General features: G+C 45.3%; 2 long non-coding RNA genes across 4 annotated transcripts in view; both read right to left on the reverse strand.

Annotated features, from left to right (window-relative positions):
• Positions 1 to 318: 318 nt before the first annotated feature.
• LOC113967078 lies at positions 319 to 4,478 on the reverse strand. Of its 3 annotated transcripts, XR_003534089.1 has the most exons (5): positions 4,309 to 4,478; positions 3,493 to 3,558; positions 3,203 to 3,404; positions 2,071 to 2,362; positions 319 to 881 (listed from the first exon to the last, which is right to left on the reverse strand). It is a non-coding gene; the product is annotated as an uncharacterized LOC113967078 (long non-coding RNA). The 3 variants fall into 3 exon arrangements; XR_003534088.1 differs by having other exon boundaries at positions 3,493 to 4,478; XR_003534087.1 differs by lacking the exons at positions 3,493 to 3,558; positions 4,309 to 4,478 and having other exon boundaries at positions 3,203 to 3,486.
• A 3,956-nt stretch (positions 4,479 to 8,434) lies between these two features.
• The window catches only part of LOC113967079, a 26,944-nt gene continuing 16,512 nt past the window's right edge, over positions 8,435 to 18,866 (reverse strand). Inside the window, exon 3 of the long non-coding RNA XR_003534090.1 lies at positions 8,435 to 12,089. This is a non-coding gene — a long non-coding RNA (uncharacterized LOC113967079). The remainder of the gene's footprint in view (positions 12,090 to 18,866) is intronic.

The following is an 18,866-nucleotide window of genomic DNA, read 5'->3' on the forward strand; positions in this document are numbered from 1 at the left end:
ACAATTCCTCTCTCTCCATGCACCAGGACTCAGCCTGGAAAGAACCACAGGTGAGCAGCAGGGCTTGGGGCTAAGGGCACCCTGCTCCACCTCAGCTGTTTGGGATGTGAAGGGGCAGCCTCATGGAAGGGGTTGGAAAACATGAGCTAGCACTCCTGTCAGGCTCTGCCTCTTCCTCAGAACCTAACTGGAACCACAAGGATGCAGTGAAAAAAAAACCAAACTTGCTTTGGAAGATTTTAAAGAACAGCACAAACTAAAAAAGCAGCTGCCAAAATGAATTTCCATTATTAAAAATCAGCACTGATGAGAGCCATCTTAGATCAAATAATTTATTTAGTAATTCCATGTAAACACTTCAGATTTACTAGCAAATACAATGCTTGCTGTTCTTTTAAATAGATCATTCAAAAAATAAGAATCTATTATTAATGGCAGGTTGACTAGAGATCTCCATACTACTGTACAATAAGGAATTGGTTTTCTAATGGATTTAACATCTCGATTTTTCTCGTTCTGCGTTTGCTTTACACAAAGCCCAAAGGACACAGGTTTGAACTGCTCCCTGACGATGCCACTGCGGGCCCAGGGTGGTTTTGGGGAAGGTCCGCTGGCAACTCCTCCCATCCTGGCATTGGTGTGAGCTGATGTGAGGGTGGGATGGCAGAGCTGGCGTGAACACTGTTCACAAACACGCCTTTTCGGTCAGAAAACAGACAGGGAACGGTGGAGAACTTCTCTTTGGGATGTATAAAAGCAACGAACTCCATCGTTGGTTTTTACTTATCAACACAGCAGTACACATACACGTATCCACAGTCTGGAAAAGCATCCTATGAGCTGGAGAAAGCAGTGGTTCTGAGCCTTGGTACACCAGTGCACTAAAACCAAAAGAATGATACCTTCTTACATAGTCAAATGAAAAATAAATATCTTTATTTTCTGCCTACTTTATTTCAGTTTTCAAATAAATTTTTTTAAATAAATCTGTACAAAGTATACTGTTACAGTATATATTTGTAAGTGAACTGAAATGCCTAAGTGTAACAACACTACAGGAAAGCAGTATAGATTGGCACATCTCTAATCAAGATTAACTTTTACACTCCAAAAAATACCAATGCCTGTGAAAACCCTGGAGATATTTTTGGTATTTTTAGGCAAGTTGTGTTGCAAACACATGACAGACCAATTCTCCCCTGCCTTGGAAAGCAAATCACTTCTCATGGTTTTCAGAGAACATCTTTATGATGCTAAAGGGACACCATCAGGAGAAAAGAGAGAGAGAGACTTAAAATTTCAAAAAAGCAAAAACTTTGGTCAAAAACTGTCAGGTTTTAGTCTTTGCGCAGTTTTGCCCCCGTGCCCGAGCTCCGACGGCGGCCGGTGCCGGGAACGGCGGGACTGTGGGAACACCGGGAATGCGGAGGCCCCTCGGAGCGGCCGGAGCTCCACCCCTGCCCGGCCGCAGGGATGAAGGATGCAGCATTCCCAGCTGCGGGAATGCTCCGGCCAGGGACTCAAAGCCTCAGGAGAGGAGCTGTTCCCCTTGTGATCCAAAAGGAATTAACACACACGCACTGGGGCTGCGTTTTGCTTTCCCCCCCCCCAAAAAAACCCCACAACCCCCCCAAGAATCTAAAATTGATCTGACAGTGTCCCTTTGCTCAAAATAAAGACTTCCGTGCCATAGAGAGCAGGTACTGAAGTGAACTTGTTCACAGGGTGGAAGAGCCAGGTACATTTTCAAATCCAACTGCAGTTTTTAGGTTCATGAGCTCTCAAAACCTCCTAATATTTCATGAAATAATTCCCAACCGGGAACTGGGGGTAAATATTACAGATTAAGAGCGAGAGTTTTCTGTCTTAATCTTTCCAATGATATATTCACTCAATGTTTACATGCTGAAAGTTAATCTTACATTAGAATGTAATTGGCTGCAACATAAACCTATAAATAAATCAACTACCATAGATTAAACTCTGTTAAATATTTCTAAGTTAATAAAATATTGACAGTATTATAAAATTACAGTATTTACAATAAGAAAAATCTAGACTAATATATACCTTTAACAGATCTCTTCTCCAATTTGGGATTGCAACGGAATTATGAATATATGAACAATTTATTAGAAAGTTGCATTGCAATTATCATGTTTTCCATTAGAGCTAGAGAGGGTGAGCTATCACTGCCTTTGGAAAAAAACAAAAAGTGACTTCTGATGGTGGGGTGTAGCTTTTGAGTACCAAACTGGTAACAGGAGTCCTCCGCAAGACGTCTGAAGATAAGGTAGGACCAGCCTCAACTGCTCAGATTAAGGTTGTATTACAGAACTGCCAGCAATCAGAACCACCCAGGCTGCAAAAGGGGAGGAAAGGTAGTTTTCAGCTCAAAGTGCACAGCTGGAAGGGCTCCCCTCATTCTGGACTCCAACTAAGGCTGCAGGAGCTTCAGGAACGGCACAACCCTCAGCTTGGGCTTCATGAGGAGGAAACGAGCCACGGTGCTCCTTAAAGGGACATAGTTGGGCTGCAGCTATGCCAAAAACACCCCTGATGACCACACACTATAAAACCTGGATGTTTGAGACCCTCTTTGACTTGCTTTTTTGGGAGGTTACCTTTTTGTGGGCTCAGGGATGGGTTTGGGGTTTGGTTTTTTTTTTTTTTCATTTTGTTTGCTTGGGAAAAAAAAATTGGCTGGGACCATGCAGTCAATTCATTTTCTATCCCTCACCAGCTTCTCTGTTTCTGGTGCATTAGCAAAAAGCTGCTGTGTTTGGGTGGCAAACACTTGTGGGGAAAGAAGCTTCAATACTCACTCCCAAGTCTATTTGTCTTGGGATAAACCAAAAGTGATTCCCACCCTTACAAATCACCAGCTGCTTTTGGGGTCCCAGACACCCAGCAATGTCCTTTTAAGGATCAGAACTTTCACCTGCCCTTTCTCCCAGCCTTGGAGGAAGAGTTTACAATGAGTTTAGGAAGGGCCATGTTCACATCCTTTCCCTCCTCCCCATGTCACGTTTGCTTTCCAGAAAAAAAAAGGGGGGGGGGGGAATAATTTCCAAACTCCTTTCCCGCCCTTCCCTCCCCCAGTCCTGCTCACTGTAAACCAGAAATGGCAGTTTTTAGTGTATATTTTGGGATCAAATTATTTTCTCAGCCCCAAGCCTGAAGATGCTTGTGAGAGACCTACCCGCAGGCTTCGGAGAGGAGGAGCAATTTAGGCATTTGCAGGGGTTTCTACCACTTCCCGTGGTGGGCAGGAGGGAACACCTCTGTCCTTAAAAGCAGGATTTAAAATGGTAAAAGAATAATTTGTAAACTTGGGTCTACGTTACCAACAGAAGGCTCTAGGTCCTGCGGGCTCCAGTTCCCAGAGATGCAGAGCAGGAAAACTAGAAAGAGAACTCGGTACCTTTCAATCACCTGCTGGGTTGTACTGGGGGAGGAGTGGGGAACGAGAGAGACAAAATGCCAACTGACCTTATAAACAAAGGTATGTTTAGGGCTTCTGGTTTCAGGAATAAACCGATATTTACTGGTAAAAGTCTGCCAAAAAACAAAAACAGAAACACAGGATTACTGGTAAATATTGGTTTATATGGAGAAGTTCTTTTTAAAAAAAATTAAAAATAAAAAATAAAAAAAAAAATAAAAAAAGATGTCATCGTGCTCCTGATCTCCACGTGCTCCCAGGCAGGAGCCCAGAACCGCCCCATGGCATCCCTGGCACCCGGACACCTCAAACCAGAAGCCTTGTGTTGAGAGGAAAGTCCTGTTTCTTTCCTTTACTTCCCTTAAACTACGTGTTTCTGGATTCCCCCCTCCCTCCTCTGCAAGGCTGGTCCTACGGGGGTTTGGCTCAGGAGATGGGAAGTCTTCTTCCAAAAGCACTTGGAAGTGAATTTGTACATAATATGGTATCTCAGCACTAAGGCTGCTGGGGCCTGAGCCTCTGCTGCTCCCTGAGATACCATAAAATATACAAGACTGAGTGTATATTTTAAATAAAGCATTTTCTTGTAAGTGGCATAAACCCATTCATTTTATTTACATGCTTATTTATTTCCAAAAATAGAGTTGGTCCACATTGGACAAGAGAAATCAAGAAGCCATACAGTAGAAGAGTTAAAAGTCCAACATTTAACCAAAGTACAATGAAATTCCAGAAGTCTGTGGCTGACTTGAACCACAGAAACATACACATGAGCCACACAGACATTTGTACATAGAGCATTATATTACCAATAATATTTGCAAACATGAGGTCAAGATGGCTAAAAACCCAGCAGGACTGACCCGAGGGTCCTGGCTGAACAGAAGCGGGTGCTGAGGGGCCGTCGCTGCTGTGGGGAAACACAACTCTCCAGAGATTTTGTTTCACTTTTGGCTTTTTCTTTAACTGAGAAAGTCCTAATTTTTCTGCCCTGGGGATCCAAATTGAGGACACGGTGAAAGCCAACCCCATGGAGCTCCCTAAATGCCCAGCTTGGTGCCGGGGGCTTGGACCTGCGGAACCCCGGCTGTGCCGGGGCTGAGCCCCGCCGGGAGGGCAAAGCCCTGCCCTCTGCTACTTGGCCTGAAAGATCACCTGGAAAAGAAAAAGTCGGGGTTTATACCCTTGTGGTGTGCTGGGGGGTGTCTGAAAAAGGCCTGGATAGGGTTTAGTCTTGAAAACAAGGATTTCCCTCCCTTGCCGTGGGCAACTTTTTGGCATTTGTTATTCCAGTCCTGTCTACCTTTTCTGGAAGACCACAAATATCCTAGAGGATGTTGCACTGGACAGATGAGAGAATAACTGTTTTACATTAAAAAAAAAAAAAAAAGGTTGGAGAATGGTCAGCAGAAGAAAAAAAAAAACAAATGGAAAACATGCCTTATCTCTGCATGATGGCCCAGTTTGTCTGGGTATTTCCATGGACCTCACCATGATAATATCTCAGTGTCTCCAAAGAATGGAAAAATAGATTTAAATCTGTATTTTCTCCTGCAGAGAATCACAGCAAGTAAAAGGGGGAAGACAGTTGTAGCACTCCTGGTATTTCTACAAACCACCTGCTACACGGGGTAGAACCACACGGAAAGGGTATAAATTAGTTTTCCTTTTTCAAGTCATCTTTGACACTCACGATATTAAGCCTAGTCCAACGTGAATGCTAGTACAGAGCTAATGTACAGAATACCAACGATAATTATCGGTATCTAACAGGATTTAAAGGCGAGTATACTCAGTACATTTAGGAGGAAATACTATTACCAAAAGGCCAGAGCTCTGGCAGCAGTTACACGAAGCAGCCGTGCAGGTCTCTACGAGGACGGAGCCTTTAGCACGAGTCACTATGATCATCTGAGCCTGTGACAACTTGATCTTCTGGTTTGTTTTCTAATCTCAGATGTGAAATAACACTTTAAAACAGAGATGGGCCCGACCCTGTGCAGTTGGGCACGTACAACACTCCCCACTGAAAACTCAAAGCCCAAATTCCTAAAGAGAGAGCACGAGAAATTGTTTTCTTACATCAAATAACTATCATGCAAGCGATACCACGACGGTTTTATATTGAGTACTTCAAAGTCAGTTGGTATAATTTAACTAGAAGTGAGCAATCTAAGGAATTTCTAGAGAGTAGGGACAAAGGTTGTGCCGGTGACAACCACCCGAGGTGACCAGGGAGAACAGCACAGGGACACTGTGGGGGTCTAATGAGCTGTGGTACAGGCTCAGCTCAGCAGCCTCACAGACCCGGGATAGGCAGGATTCCTGTGGCAGGCTACACACCTTCACTTCATTTGCTCTGCTAACAGAGTGTGATATTCTTCAATTTTGCAGCTCACTTACAGCCTAGCAATACTGGTGGAGCATTAAAAATTGCTTTTTTCCCCCCTTTGCCTGCTGCCTCACATTTCCCAGGATCAGCCCCACTGCTGTATGCTCACAGCACAGCCAGACATTATCATGCTCTTCTTAATTTTCCAGCCATGGCCAGGCTGGAGTGACTTTTCCAATATAACCCAACCACTCTGCTCCATCAGCTGCCAGTTCTTGTCTTTAAACATGAACTCTGACCAAAAGCCTCATGGTACCTGCAGTAAACCTGTTCCTGTTGCAAACTCCAACAACTTATCAAAGCACTCACTCTCTGGTACCCTGATCTACTGGAGACAGGGAAGGTGGGAGAAGCCAGGGTATTTGTCATGGCTTCTAGACTTTTAAGAAGCCTAAAATTAAGCCAGAGCAGCAAAGGGTGGCTCTGGTTGAGACCAGCTACCTGTGGGTCCTCCAGGGTCTCTTGGGAAGGGAGGCAACACAGGTCTGCATGAGAACATACACCAACAACTCTCCCGCAAGGAAAAGACTTGGAAGATGCTGTCCAGGCCTCTCTCCCTGCTCCTTCCCTTTCTGCCCATCATCAAAACCAAAACCTTTTAGGACTTTTCTTGGTTAAAACAGAACTAAACAGAAAATACCCACAACATCAGCTGCTGAGGCACGCTCTGGGATCCGGCAGACCTGCAAGTCCAGCTCAGGGCAGGAATTTGAACTGGGGGTGTTGCATTACAGGACAAATCCAGATCCCATGCTACCCAGTATTCTGGGCTTGTTTCTCCCCTTTGCCCAACCAGACGTTGCAGCCTGGACCTAGTTGTGTCCACCAGAAAAGTTTAATGAAAATCAACCATCCACCACCCAGCAACTCTGTTTTTAATGAAACCATGGAAGGAAACTCATTTGCTCAAAGGCTGAAGATGCAGACTTGGAGGCCTTTGATCACCTTCTCCAACCAGACTAGACAACTGATCAACATCAACTGCAACCAAAGAAGGACTCTGTGATATTTCTCTTCTCATTAGAAGCACATTTTTCAATGCCTTCTAGGAAGGACTCGGTAAAAACCTTTTAAAACACTCAAATAAAGATCAGTTCATTCTTCACCTCCTGTTATTTGTCAGCGTGTCCAAAGATTCTGGTAGACGGCCCAGAAAACAAGATTGATCACAGAATCAAAGAATGGTTTGGTTGGAAGGGACCCTCAAAGACCACCTTTGCAGAAAGTGTGTTGCTTTCCACCTCTCACACACTGAAGAGTTACAGCGTTTCAGCTTCTCCTTTTCAAACCAGAGTTCAGGGGTGCTGATCTGTAATTCCCACTGCCCCTATTAATACTTTAATTAAAAAAAATAATAACCCAACATTAGAATGTTATCTAGTCATGGAGAATACTAAGCTGTTTTTTAACAGCCCTATTTTTGCTAGTACCTTTGGTGTTTCATTCCCAAACTCTTTTAAAACCTGTTGCTCTTCCACTTGAATTTCCTACTTTGCTCCAGCATCTCTATCTCAAACACTTGAGTTTCAGAGGGAGGCTGCTTATCTTTACTACCCAGAGGGACTGGGTGAGGGCAGGCTCTCAAACTTGCTCCTGAATGACATGGGGAAGTCACTTCAGCAGCACGAACTAGTGCAGGAAATGAACTGTGTCTTCAGTCCTGCCTGCCCAGATTTTCTCCCCAGCCCTCTCTCTGATGTCCTTCAGACAGGATTCACTCCTCCAGGCCCCCAGCTCTGCAGGGCCCCTTCAAAACTGCTTTATTTCCAGATTGTGGTTACCTGCCCTACTCCATGGCTCTTTCAGTCTGTTCCTCAAGACCTGGACTTTTGTCCTTATTCCCTTTCTTATAAATATTTTTAACAACTGTTTTACTTTGCTCCTTCACGACAGAATTCTGTCTCACCTGGATGCCTGTAACCTTTCCAGGTATCTACAGGGCTGTCTTGACAAGTCTAAGGATGTTATTTTCTGATCTTCTCCCCTGCAATATTTTGTAACACAAGTAATTTTTTTTAGTCCATTGCTGAACCTGTAACTGTACTGTGGTCCCTGCTACTTAACAACTCAACAGTAATTGTATCTTGAACCAGTTCTTATGTCTTAGTCCTAAAGCAAGGCTTACTCTAGACCAGGCTGTTACAAGACATGATCCTTTAAGTAAGTTGAGATGTTTGCTCACCAAAATGTTAGCCAGCCCCTTCCCAAACAATCTGATAGCATGGTCATAATGGAATTTACTTTTTCTTACAGGTTTATGAGGATGCATGAGCCTTAGTTTTCTTCCAAGCCCCATGAAACCCACAACTTCCTTCTTGTCTGGAATAGAAAACTTCCTAATACCTCCATGTCATTAAAATATAGAATTTATATCCAACATATATGCAGCTGTTTGGTCATCACTACTCCAATTTCCTCTCAGATTTTACAGCAAATTTTAGATGTAGTGTTCTTCCCTTATGGCCCAGCACACCTGCTCAGTACAGTGTGATGGCAGGTAATGCAGTATCTTATTGATTTTCATCACCCCCACCATGTTTCAATCAGACCAGCTGTGCCAAGATCTTTTTTCCCCACCAAGCAGTCTACAACAACTATTTTTGTCTCATGTTTCCACACAGATGTGCCCATCCCTTAGTCCAGCCCACAGCCTGGCAGCTGGTCGTCCCTCCTGTGCACACAACTCTGCCCTCAACCTCCAGGTACCCCAGATGGAACAGCCCCGACAGCCTCAGCCCTCCACCAGCGCTGTGTTCAGTCCATCCTCCCAAACCCCTGCCCACTTCCCATGCCACCAGTCAAGGGACACCTTGGCTGAAGTGAAAACCAGCACATGCTGTGAAGTTGTGGCTCTTCGCTTCACCTGCTTGTCACATCCTTTTCCCAGGCACGCCCTAAGACTTCAGGAAGAGGTCCCGCCATGTCTGAAATCCTATCTTGTTCCCAGGCTCCCAAATTTAGCTTCCCAGGTAACTCAGCTTCAGGAATGACAGCCCCAGGCTTGCCCCAAGCACTCTGACACCTTCCGGGACCTACTTGTCCACTCAAGAGGCAAATGAGCAGATGGATCTCCTCATCATCAGGAGCCTGTATGTCCCACCACCAAATCCTCTGCCATTCAAACCTCCCACAGCTGCTTGCCCAGCTTCTGGAGGCATCTCCAGAACACAAACCAACTCCTCAACCAACCCTTTGGTTATAAATCGCCCCTTTAATCCCGTCCAGTTCCAAGTCTCCACAAATACAAGGCAAGGCAGCCAGTGCCGTGGTGGGAATGGACCCTGACCATCTGCAGAGGATTTGATGCCATCTCTTCTCCACCAGCTCAGCAGTTCTGGCCTCAGGATGCTTTCTGGAGCCTGGAGTGCCTCCACTTGTTGCTCTGTGTAGTATTTTATCAACAGATAATCACTGGTAAAGCGTGTCCTCTCTGCACTCTTGTGTGCAGTTCCTAGTGCAATTAAGCCAATGTATTTCAATTCCCATAATTAAGCAAAGAATTTTGCTTTATGACCATATAAAGTCCAACCTTTAAACTAAAAATAGACTGACCGTTAACGGATTCTTTTTTTTAATTACTTTAAACCACCAATTAGAGACTTTCATTGGACAAGATAAGTTACATACGGCCTTGGAAAAGCCTGCCAGGACTCATTTTCCAGGACTTTTATTGACAGGTGCAGCTCAGAAGCCAATTTTTTTTTTTTTAAAGATGGAATGAGCCTCTGAACACAGCAGACCTATCCACAAACCAAACTGTTTGCATGCATGAAAGCAGAGATGACTTTTGCATGAATTTGCAGTGCTTAGTTCAGAGTTATTAATGAGAGAAAATAATTCAAAGCCTCTAGTCCCTGCTTTGCTCAGACCTGCCTGGTTGCCCTTCAGCAGCCCCTGGCAACGGTGATCCTACTGTCATTTATTATTTAAATAAAACAATCTTTTTAATAAAAAGAAATTCTGACCCCATTTAAACTCTGTACCTGACCAGACACTGGCTTCTTTCCTTCACCTCTGGTGCTGCTCACACAACATTATTCTTAAGCTGACCTGCCCACACAGCTCCTGATAAGCCAATGCTACATTGCCAGCTCTCCTCAGCATCACTCGAGTGGGAGGTTTAAATACCAGATTTCACAAAATCCTTTCTCCATGATTCTTAGCCCTGGCGTTTCTTGAAATATTGACAGATCAGCTTGCCCAAAAGTGAGACAGCTGGACCAGTTTCTGCTGGACTGACACAGAGAGAGGAGCTGGTCCCTGAAATCCCAGTGCTCACCTCTCGACCCTCACATTAGTTCTGAGGAGCCTGGATGGGCTGATGCCGATGTGCCAGTGCAGACTCACCCCCCAGGAGCTGCTGGTCTCAGCTCCTCTGCCCATATGGAATGCCCAAGCAAAAGGCAAGTGCAGGCAGGTCCCAAATCTCAGGAGACTGTGGGCAATAAAGCCATCAGCCTGCACTGCACTGCTGTGCAACCAGGATGGAGCATGGAGAAATAAAACATATTCCCCAGGGAGACACTAGAACAAGCCCAGCCCAGGGGAGAGAGACACCCTTCAAAAGGTAATGCTGCTCCCCAGTGTCCTAACAGACAGGTCCTGCCCGATGCACAACCACTGTCCTGCCTTTCTACCCAGACTGAGAGCAAAACCCGCCAAACCTCTGATATCCTGGCTGGAGGGCACTGCAGACACGATGGGCAGCCAGCGGTTTGGGCCTGAGTTGCACATCCAAGACATTCACCAGCAATGGAAAAACCATCCCTGCTCATTTACTGACCCTCAGCTCCCAGCAACAGAAACTACCCAGGCACGTATGATACAGATCCTCCTCTCAGCACCGGCCACATCAGCACAGTGGTGCCACAGAGGAGCTCAAACCATTCCCGTGGGGGTCACCCCACAGCAGAGCCCCCGCAGCGCCCTGTGCCACTGCTGGGCCCTGCATCGGTCCAGGGGGATGATGATGATGTCTGAGAGCCCAGGCTCAGCTCCCAGACCTTCCTGCAAGAATGACAGTGCCACCTCTGCACTCTGAGGTGCATCAGTGACATGTGGTCTCTTGCACCAAGATGTTCACTCACTGGGGCTGTCGCACAGTCTCTGCACCATGTCCAGTATCAAATCCAAACCCACTGGGGTCAACATGGTCACGGGGCTTCAGATGCAACTTGCAAGCCACCTTTACAAGCAACTCTCTATAGAAATCAACATCATGCCTGGGATGACATTTCAACATAAGGAGGTTTTTCCCAGAAAAGCTGTCTAAGTCTCTCCAAGACATGCACTTGCCATCCCAGTGGCACGCAGAGGACAGGTCCCACAACAGCCACCTCCCTCCAAGGTCTTGCTAGCCATCCTTTCTCGCTGCTGAAGTAAATCCACACCTCTCACCTCTCAGATCTCCGACAGAAAGAATGAAGCTTTTTTTTTTTTTTGCCTCTTGCATATTTCAAGATAGTGTTTCAAGAAAAAAACACTTCAGCACCACAGCCCGGGAGGCTCAGCACAAACTCCCACAGCTGGTGTTGCAGCCAGTCCTCTTTGCACTTCAGTCTGCTACGTGGCCTAAGACTCAGAAAGGGCTGAGATGTTTATTTTTGCAAAGCTAACATCAGGATGGACATCAAACCAACTGATGACCAGCAAAGCCAAGGAATCATCTGAGTTCAGACAGAATTCCCTGCTGGGGAGATCCAGCACATTCCCACTCAAACCAAGCGCTCTCCCAGCTGATGCACAAAGGATCATGTCATGAACCTAAGGCTCAAGACAAGGTGCAGAAATGGCCAGGCCATCCACCCAGGCAGTCTCCTGTTTTACCTGGGGCCATGTCTTCAGAGCCATCAGCACAGCCAGAGCCAAGTTCCACAGCAAAGCAGTCCCTGCTCAGGACCGGACAGTCACATTATCTGCATTTTGGATATTTTAATCTCTAGCTTGGTCTGATGAATTTACACCCACTGGTTGGTAGATCTTGTCTTTTGTCTCAGTTAAACCCAAACCAGATCAGGTCCTGTGCTCCACGACAAACCCAAACTACGTCACACAGGAACAGAACTTCGCTGCAGAACCACCCGCCTGATATGGGCTGCAGAACTACTGCAGACACTGCCACGGCCCTGGGGACGTCCAGCACAGTCCTGGTCACCCAAAATGAGACAACACCCACACACAGGTAAAATCTACAGGGCTCCACCTTGGCTGGCCACGGTGCCTTCCAGAGCAAAAGGCTCATGACCAGGTCCCCTCTCCAGAAGAAGGAGCACCAGCAGTATCGATCTGCAGAGGGACAGTGAAACATTGTTTGGGGATATCCAGCCATTCACTCTGTCTTGTTTTAATCAGTCAACATTCAAAAGACAGATAGCGGGGCCAGAAATCCTATATCTTTATCTTTTCTCACTTAATCTCCAGCTGACGTTTTTCTGTGAAAGCATGTCTCATTCCTCGCTGTGTGACTTCAACTCTCTCTCTTCTGTGATATTTTGCCTCAAACGGGCTACAGAGCTGGTTACTACTTTTACAGAGACAGGAGTGGCATGCTCCAACTTTCCCAAAACACACGACTGCTCATCTGGCTTCAGACATAGAACTGCAGAGGTGGGACCAGCAGAGCTACCCCAGCTACCCCGTGATCCCCTGGGACCAGCTGCCCGACACCCCTCGGCTCCCTGTGGCAAAGGCTCTGCCAGAGCCTCTGCCATTGGGATCTTATGGGCTTCTCCAAGTGCCACCCCCACTCCCAGCACCCACGCAGATGCTGATGCCCTCAGACAGCAGCGCAGGTGCACCTTGGCTGTACACCTCTGCCAGCCCCAACCTTCCTGCCTTGTTCCAAAAGCCTTTTCCCACCCTCCATACAGACAACTCCTCATCTGCTGTGACTGCTGGGAGCTTCCCCCCTCGGACAAACTCTTTTCACCTGTCTTGGTGCCTGCCCTGAGTCTGCCGGCTCAGGAAATGCCTTTGTTAATGACAAAGCAACACACCTGCCCAAAGCAAACCCACTCATCCTTTCCCTTCCAATGTACCCCTCCAGCAGCAAGTTCTACACCATCCAAATTGCAGTAAAATATCCAGAATGTCTTTGGAGATGTAACGCTCTGAACCCCTAAAAATGGATGATTTGGCCTTTACTTCTCTCTGTTACCTGCAGCTGCTCTGCACTAACAACACATAACACACCGCCCAGTAAAGCCTTGTGGCCCACTTGTATTTCACAAGGAGCAGGTTGCATTTTAGACTCCTGTGTGAGCTGCCCTTCCCCCTGACTGCAGTGCTGCTAAAACACAGTCTCGTCAGGAACTGAAATGCTTTGGAAAGACAAAAAGTGAAAAAGAAGGATAGGCAGGCTAAGAGGAACTCCCAGAGCGGACCTGGGACCATCTGGCACGAGCGGTGCGGGAGGAGGGAAGCAGCCTATCTGATGGGAGCAGAGCAGGCAGCCCAACTCCAGCAGCAGAGCTCCCAGAGCTGCCACATGAGAGGAGCATCCTTGAGAGGAGCATCCTTCCTGAACCATCGGCCTATCCCCCTCAGCCATCCCAACACAAAGAGATTCCGCTTCACAAAAAAAAAAAAAAAAAAAAAAAAAAAAAAAAGCCATGAACTTCAGGCCCAACAATTAGGCTCTGGGTAAAACAGGCTTTTAACAAAGGTTATAATTTTGGAAGTCCATTTAAATTAACCTTAACTAGCTTTAAACTCTATATACGTATCTCCTTGCCACGCTCACAACCCACGCACATTTCGCAGTGCCAACGAGCTAAATCATGTGCAAGTGAGCAGAGTAAAAGGAACCACAGGCTTGAAAAAAGCTCTGGGCTGAAACTCTCTTTCATTGTTGCAAGCAGCACAGGAGATGGCAACAGCAGAAGGAATCAGGAATAAAAATGGAACTTCGCTTGTTTACCTCGTCGGTTTTGTCAAAACATTGTGACAACACTATGCGTGCAGCCCTCTCTGTTCTGCCACCAAAAATTAAGAGCCCTTCACCTATCTTCACGCATTACAGGAGAAAGGCAAGAAGAGTAAAACTTTTACGGAGAGAAATGAGTGTGCAAAAAGTACAAAACCCAGCATGAGAACTTCAAACTACACTGGGCTCCTCTTCCAGAGAGTCCAAACACCACCACGCACAGTGACCCTCCAGCTACACAAGCTGAGTTAACAAGGAGCAGGCGGCCTACGAAGGAGGGGAGGAAGAAAATAAAAGGAAAGTTTGGGTAAGCCTAACAAAAAGCAAAGGAAAATAAAGAAAAGGAAAAGTTAAAAAAAAAAGAAAGAAGACAAAATATGTAAATTGGGATTTCAAAAGTTCTTGACAGTGTGATTTTAACAGAGAAACTCCCAGTGCTCCAGGCAGAGCCCTTCCTCTCCAAAAGCCATTCAATCCAGTAAGAAGCAGCAGGTTTTTGAAGGAGCAAATTGCACAGCTGTGGAAGAATTTGCCTTCCCTGCCTTCTTTCCAACTCACCTAAGAGAAACTCGCTTTCTACCCGTCGGATTAGCAAGACCGAGGAAATTGGTTGGTTCTAGTTACACTTTGAGTTTTCGTGTTTGACGAGAGCCCCCTGAAATGTAAACCTGTTTTAGCATTCTTGTACATTAATGTCATTGTTCTCCCTGCTGGCTCCCACAACTTCTGTCACAGACAAGTCAATCAGATTTGGTATATGCCTGAGGGACGGGGAAGGGGAGGGCTGGGTTTAAAGCAAACAAGCAACCAAAAAATAATTATGTCAGTGCTCTGCAAGGTGTTGGATCCAAACGCGGTGGATCTGCTGAAGTCTTCGATCCAAAACACTTGGCAATTTTACTTTAAAAAAAAAAAAACAACAAAAAACCCAAAAAAAGTTTGACCTGTTGAACTTAGAGAAAAGCAAGTGGCAGACCTTTGAGGAAGGGAGACAACATGTGCGGGTGCAAAAACGTCATGTGCCGTAGTTCACCGCCTTAGAAGAAATCAGAGTTTTGCTTTGCTTGGTTTTGCTTTTTTCTGAAGTGCCAGCGAAAGGCGCTTCCCAAAGGGGGGGCTTTACAGAGTTTACGGGTGCCAAGGTGGAAGCATGAAGTGAAGACATGCCAAAAACGTCAGGTTTGCATAAACCCTTCTGGAAAAAGTGCACTGTGTTTTTTTTTTGTTTTAGGAAAAATGCATATCTACCAAATCTCCACTGACCAGGGGCCACTTGCCCACGCAAAGTCGCATCAATTGGCAGCATCAACGCTGACATTTTTTGCCTTCTCCTTCCACCCCCCTCCCCAATTTTTTTTTCCTTGGGAGACATACAGCGCCACTGCATTAGAACGTACAAGAAATGAAAACAGTGAGTACGACTGATATAGATCCATTGACTTTTTATTACAAATGTACTTGATCACTTGGCTTCAAAAAAGTTTAAATCAACCCCTATTTTCTGTACGCCAGTACAAAGTAAAATCTATTTTACAAATTAAATACCTAAAAATTTGACAAAAATATTAAAGTTTGATGGAAAAAACAGTTATAAAAATCTTAAATCCCCTTTTAAGAAGATAAGAGATAACATTCCCTCCCAACCCCCACAGTCCTGTTATACAATATTAATAGTCATTTTTTTTAGAATAGGTAGGTATGTTATATCTTGCTGTTAGCATACAAGTCACTCTAATAGCTTTATCTGTATATACTCCAGTTAGTGCATGAATGTCATCTGATTGAATATAGTCAACTATCTTTAACTGATCCCTAATTTACATTTCATAGCTTGCATAGTTTGAAGGGACAAAGGTTACACTACAGCTAATCATAAAAAAAGGTGGTTACAGTGCTATTTTTAAAGGCAACAAAGTAATTGCTCCCAAAAAAAACCAAACCCAACCCAAACCAAACCAAAAAAAAAGAAGTTATCGGTCGGCTCTGAGCAGGGGTTAAATCCCCGGCAGCAGCTCTGCCTGGCTCTCAGGGTGGGCTCTGCATCCACCCACTGCCCGTCGGGCAGCCCCTCTGCGCTTCCCACGTCCCGGGACAGGCTGGGAACCGCTCTCCCGGCAGCGCTACCCCCAGCACATTTCAACCCCTGCGCGGGATACGCACAAAAAAGTGACACTGTCAAGTATTTATTTCCTTTTTTGTTTGTTCGTTTGGGGTTTTTTTTCAGTTAAATTTTCCAATTTAAAGAAAAAAATAAAAAGTGCTCCGCCGCGTCCGGGTGCGCCCGGCGGGAAGCTCGGGGCGCTCCCGACATCCCGCGGCCGGGCTCCTGCATCGGCTCCGCGGATCCCGCCCGGCCCAAGCCTCCGAGGGCACCCCCGGAGGGGTCGGGCCACAGTCCCCCCGGCTCCCGGGAAGCCGCGGGCTGCCTCCCGCCGCGGGACCGCCAAGAAGAGGCAGGAATCAACAGCGGCTCGCGCTGTCTCTTTTTTTTTTCTTAAATTTAAATTCTCAGAGGCAGAGCAATTTAACTTTTTTTTTCTCTTTTAACAAAAAAAAATATAGAATTTAATTCGGAGGACGTTTCTCCATTACCATTAAACCACTTAAAGGGTGGTTGTTTCAATGGTAAATTACTTGACAGTGTCCCTTTAACTTAAAAATAAAATAATGTCAGTATTGCAATGAATTTCAAGTTTTCTTGCACGTAGTCATTATAAAGTAGCTTTTATCATGCTCTTGGACCTATTCTACAAGACATTTAAAAGCATATCATCAAGGAAAATATAAGGCATACTTCTCAGGAATTAGGTATCTTGGCACATTTGAGCATACTGTCTTTTTTTAAAACAACACATATGGTCAAATATACCTTTCTTCTTCTAACATTAAACAGGGTTTTCTGTACTTTGTTTTAAATACTGAGATATTAGAGCCTTGGTAAAGTACCGAGCACCGCCGGGAAAACAAAAATTAAAACAAAAAAAGCAAAAAAAAAAAAAGAAAATAAAAAATGAAAACTAGAACAACCAGGAGCAAAATCCCACGAATCTTTACAGTCATTTTAGTCTTTCGTTATCATTCATCAAGTCCTTGAACATACAGAACGTGCGTTAAAAGAAGGAAAAAAACCAAACCAAACAAAAAAAAAAAACCCAAAACAACGAAACACGCAGAAGAAACCCCCCCCCAAAAAAACGAGACAAAAAACTGACCACAAGTTCTCGGACACTGTTCACAGAACCGCCCGCGGGCTGTCCCAGGCTGTACTGGTTTGACTGGAACCGCGCGGCCCGTGCGCTCCTCGGGTCAGCCGGATCCTGGGCAGGATCCGGGCGGCGCGGGCGAGGAAGACCACGGGAGCAGCCTGCCTCGCTTAGCGGTGCTCCCAGGAGCCGGGGGGGACGGAAGGACACTCCGCCGTGCTCGCCTCGCCTGCCGCTACTTATTGCCGGGAACACGCCGTGGAACTACGGGGCGCCGGAGCGCGTCCGTCGGCAGCGCGACAACTTTGGGGAGGGCAGTGAACAGCAGGACCGAGACAATCAATCAAGTAGCAAAAACCAAAGCAATTAAATTCCTAACTACGTCTAGCAGCATGGAGAGTGCAGTCCCGACACATCACAGTTGAAGTACAATAATCGCTGGAACTGCCCATCCAGAGCCTCCGAATCAGAAGCAGGTTATCAGACACATGTTTACATGCAATTGAGAACCATTTCAAATGTCACATTACGCACTCCGAAAAAAGCTTATTTCACTACTGGGAAATAGGAAAAGTGCACATTAAAGCAATTTTAAACATTTCCAGTGATTGTTTATAAAAGAAACAGAAACACCTCGCTACCAGCGTCTCGTGTTTAACTTTCTGTGAACACTAACAGCAAACTTCTTTCAAGGGTAATAATGCATGGTACAATGGAAACAGCTTGTTTTGACACTTACAGTACATCTCAAAAAAAAAAAACAAACCAAGAAGAAAAAGGGAATTATAATTTCAACTGGGAATAAAATGACAGCAGGAAATCAAATTCTTTAAAACAAGCTTTTTTTTTTGTTTTCTCCCCACCCTTCCAAAACTCCATCCTTGCCCCTCGGTAAAGAAGCGCCGGCAGCTCCTGCTCACACAGGAGCAGCTCAGCTCTACCTGGCCCCTAACTCTGCCAAGACCATTCAGCAAAATGATTGCATCCCAAAAAAACTTCCGAGTGGAACAAGATCCTAGTTTCTCTGAAATGCTCTCCTACTGAATTCCAGCCAAGAAAAGAAAAGAAAAGAAAACAACAACAACAACAAAAAAAAAGTTTTCTTTTCACTGTTTAAGGCATCTTCTTTTTTTTTATAACATTTTCTCTTCACTCGCAATGATGATAGTCATGCAGCAGTTTAATGATAAAAATATATTAATATTTTACTATACAGCAGCAAGAAGTTAGTCAATTAAAAGCACACCAACTTTCTTTTTTTTTTTAAAGAAAAAAAAAACAAAACAAAACATAACCGGAAAACAACAAAGACAACCTGTAAAAGTCTATTATTATTCTTATTATATTATTACAAACAATTTCAATTTGGAGAACACACCTGGACACATTAGTGTTCTGACAAATCTGCGTCTCCCTAGCCTAGGCTTGGAGCAGAGCTGGGACGGGGAGGGCAGGGCACGGCCAGGTATGTAGCCAGTAATAACTAGCACCACAGCTACATGGAAATCCGTTACGGACACACACCGGCTTGGCTTTCACTGTCCAACCAAACTCCGACCCCCATGGCTCAGTGGGATCACACTGCACTGGTTCCTAACAGGCCTACGGAAGTTTAACAGGGATCAAAGCATCGCTCCGGACCTCTCCCGAGTTCAGGATAGTGCTAGTGCCAGTGGCGACACGGAAAGATTCGCTACCTGCTGTCCGAAAAAACAGGTGCACTGGAAACCGCTGCACGTCAGGTTAAAGTACTTTTAAGTACACAGAATAAAAAAAATATATTATGAACAATACAAGTACATCTCATATACACAATAATGACAATACGCCTACTCAGTTGTAAACCAAACAGGTGCAGAAAAAAAATATTACGGGAGGAAATTCTTTACTTTTCGTTTTTTT

This window comes from Neopelma chrysocephalum, unplaced genomic scaffold (assembly GCF_003984885.1).
Source record: "Neopelma chrysocephalum unplaced genomic scaffold, ASM398488v2 Primary Assembly neopelma1_63, whole genome shotgun sequence".
In the NCBI taxonomy this organism is placed as follows: Eukaryota; Metazoa; Chordata; class Aves; order Passeriformes; family Pipridae; genus Neopelma; species Neopelma chrysocephalum.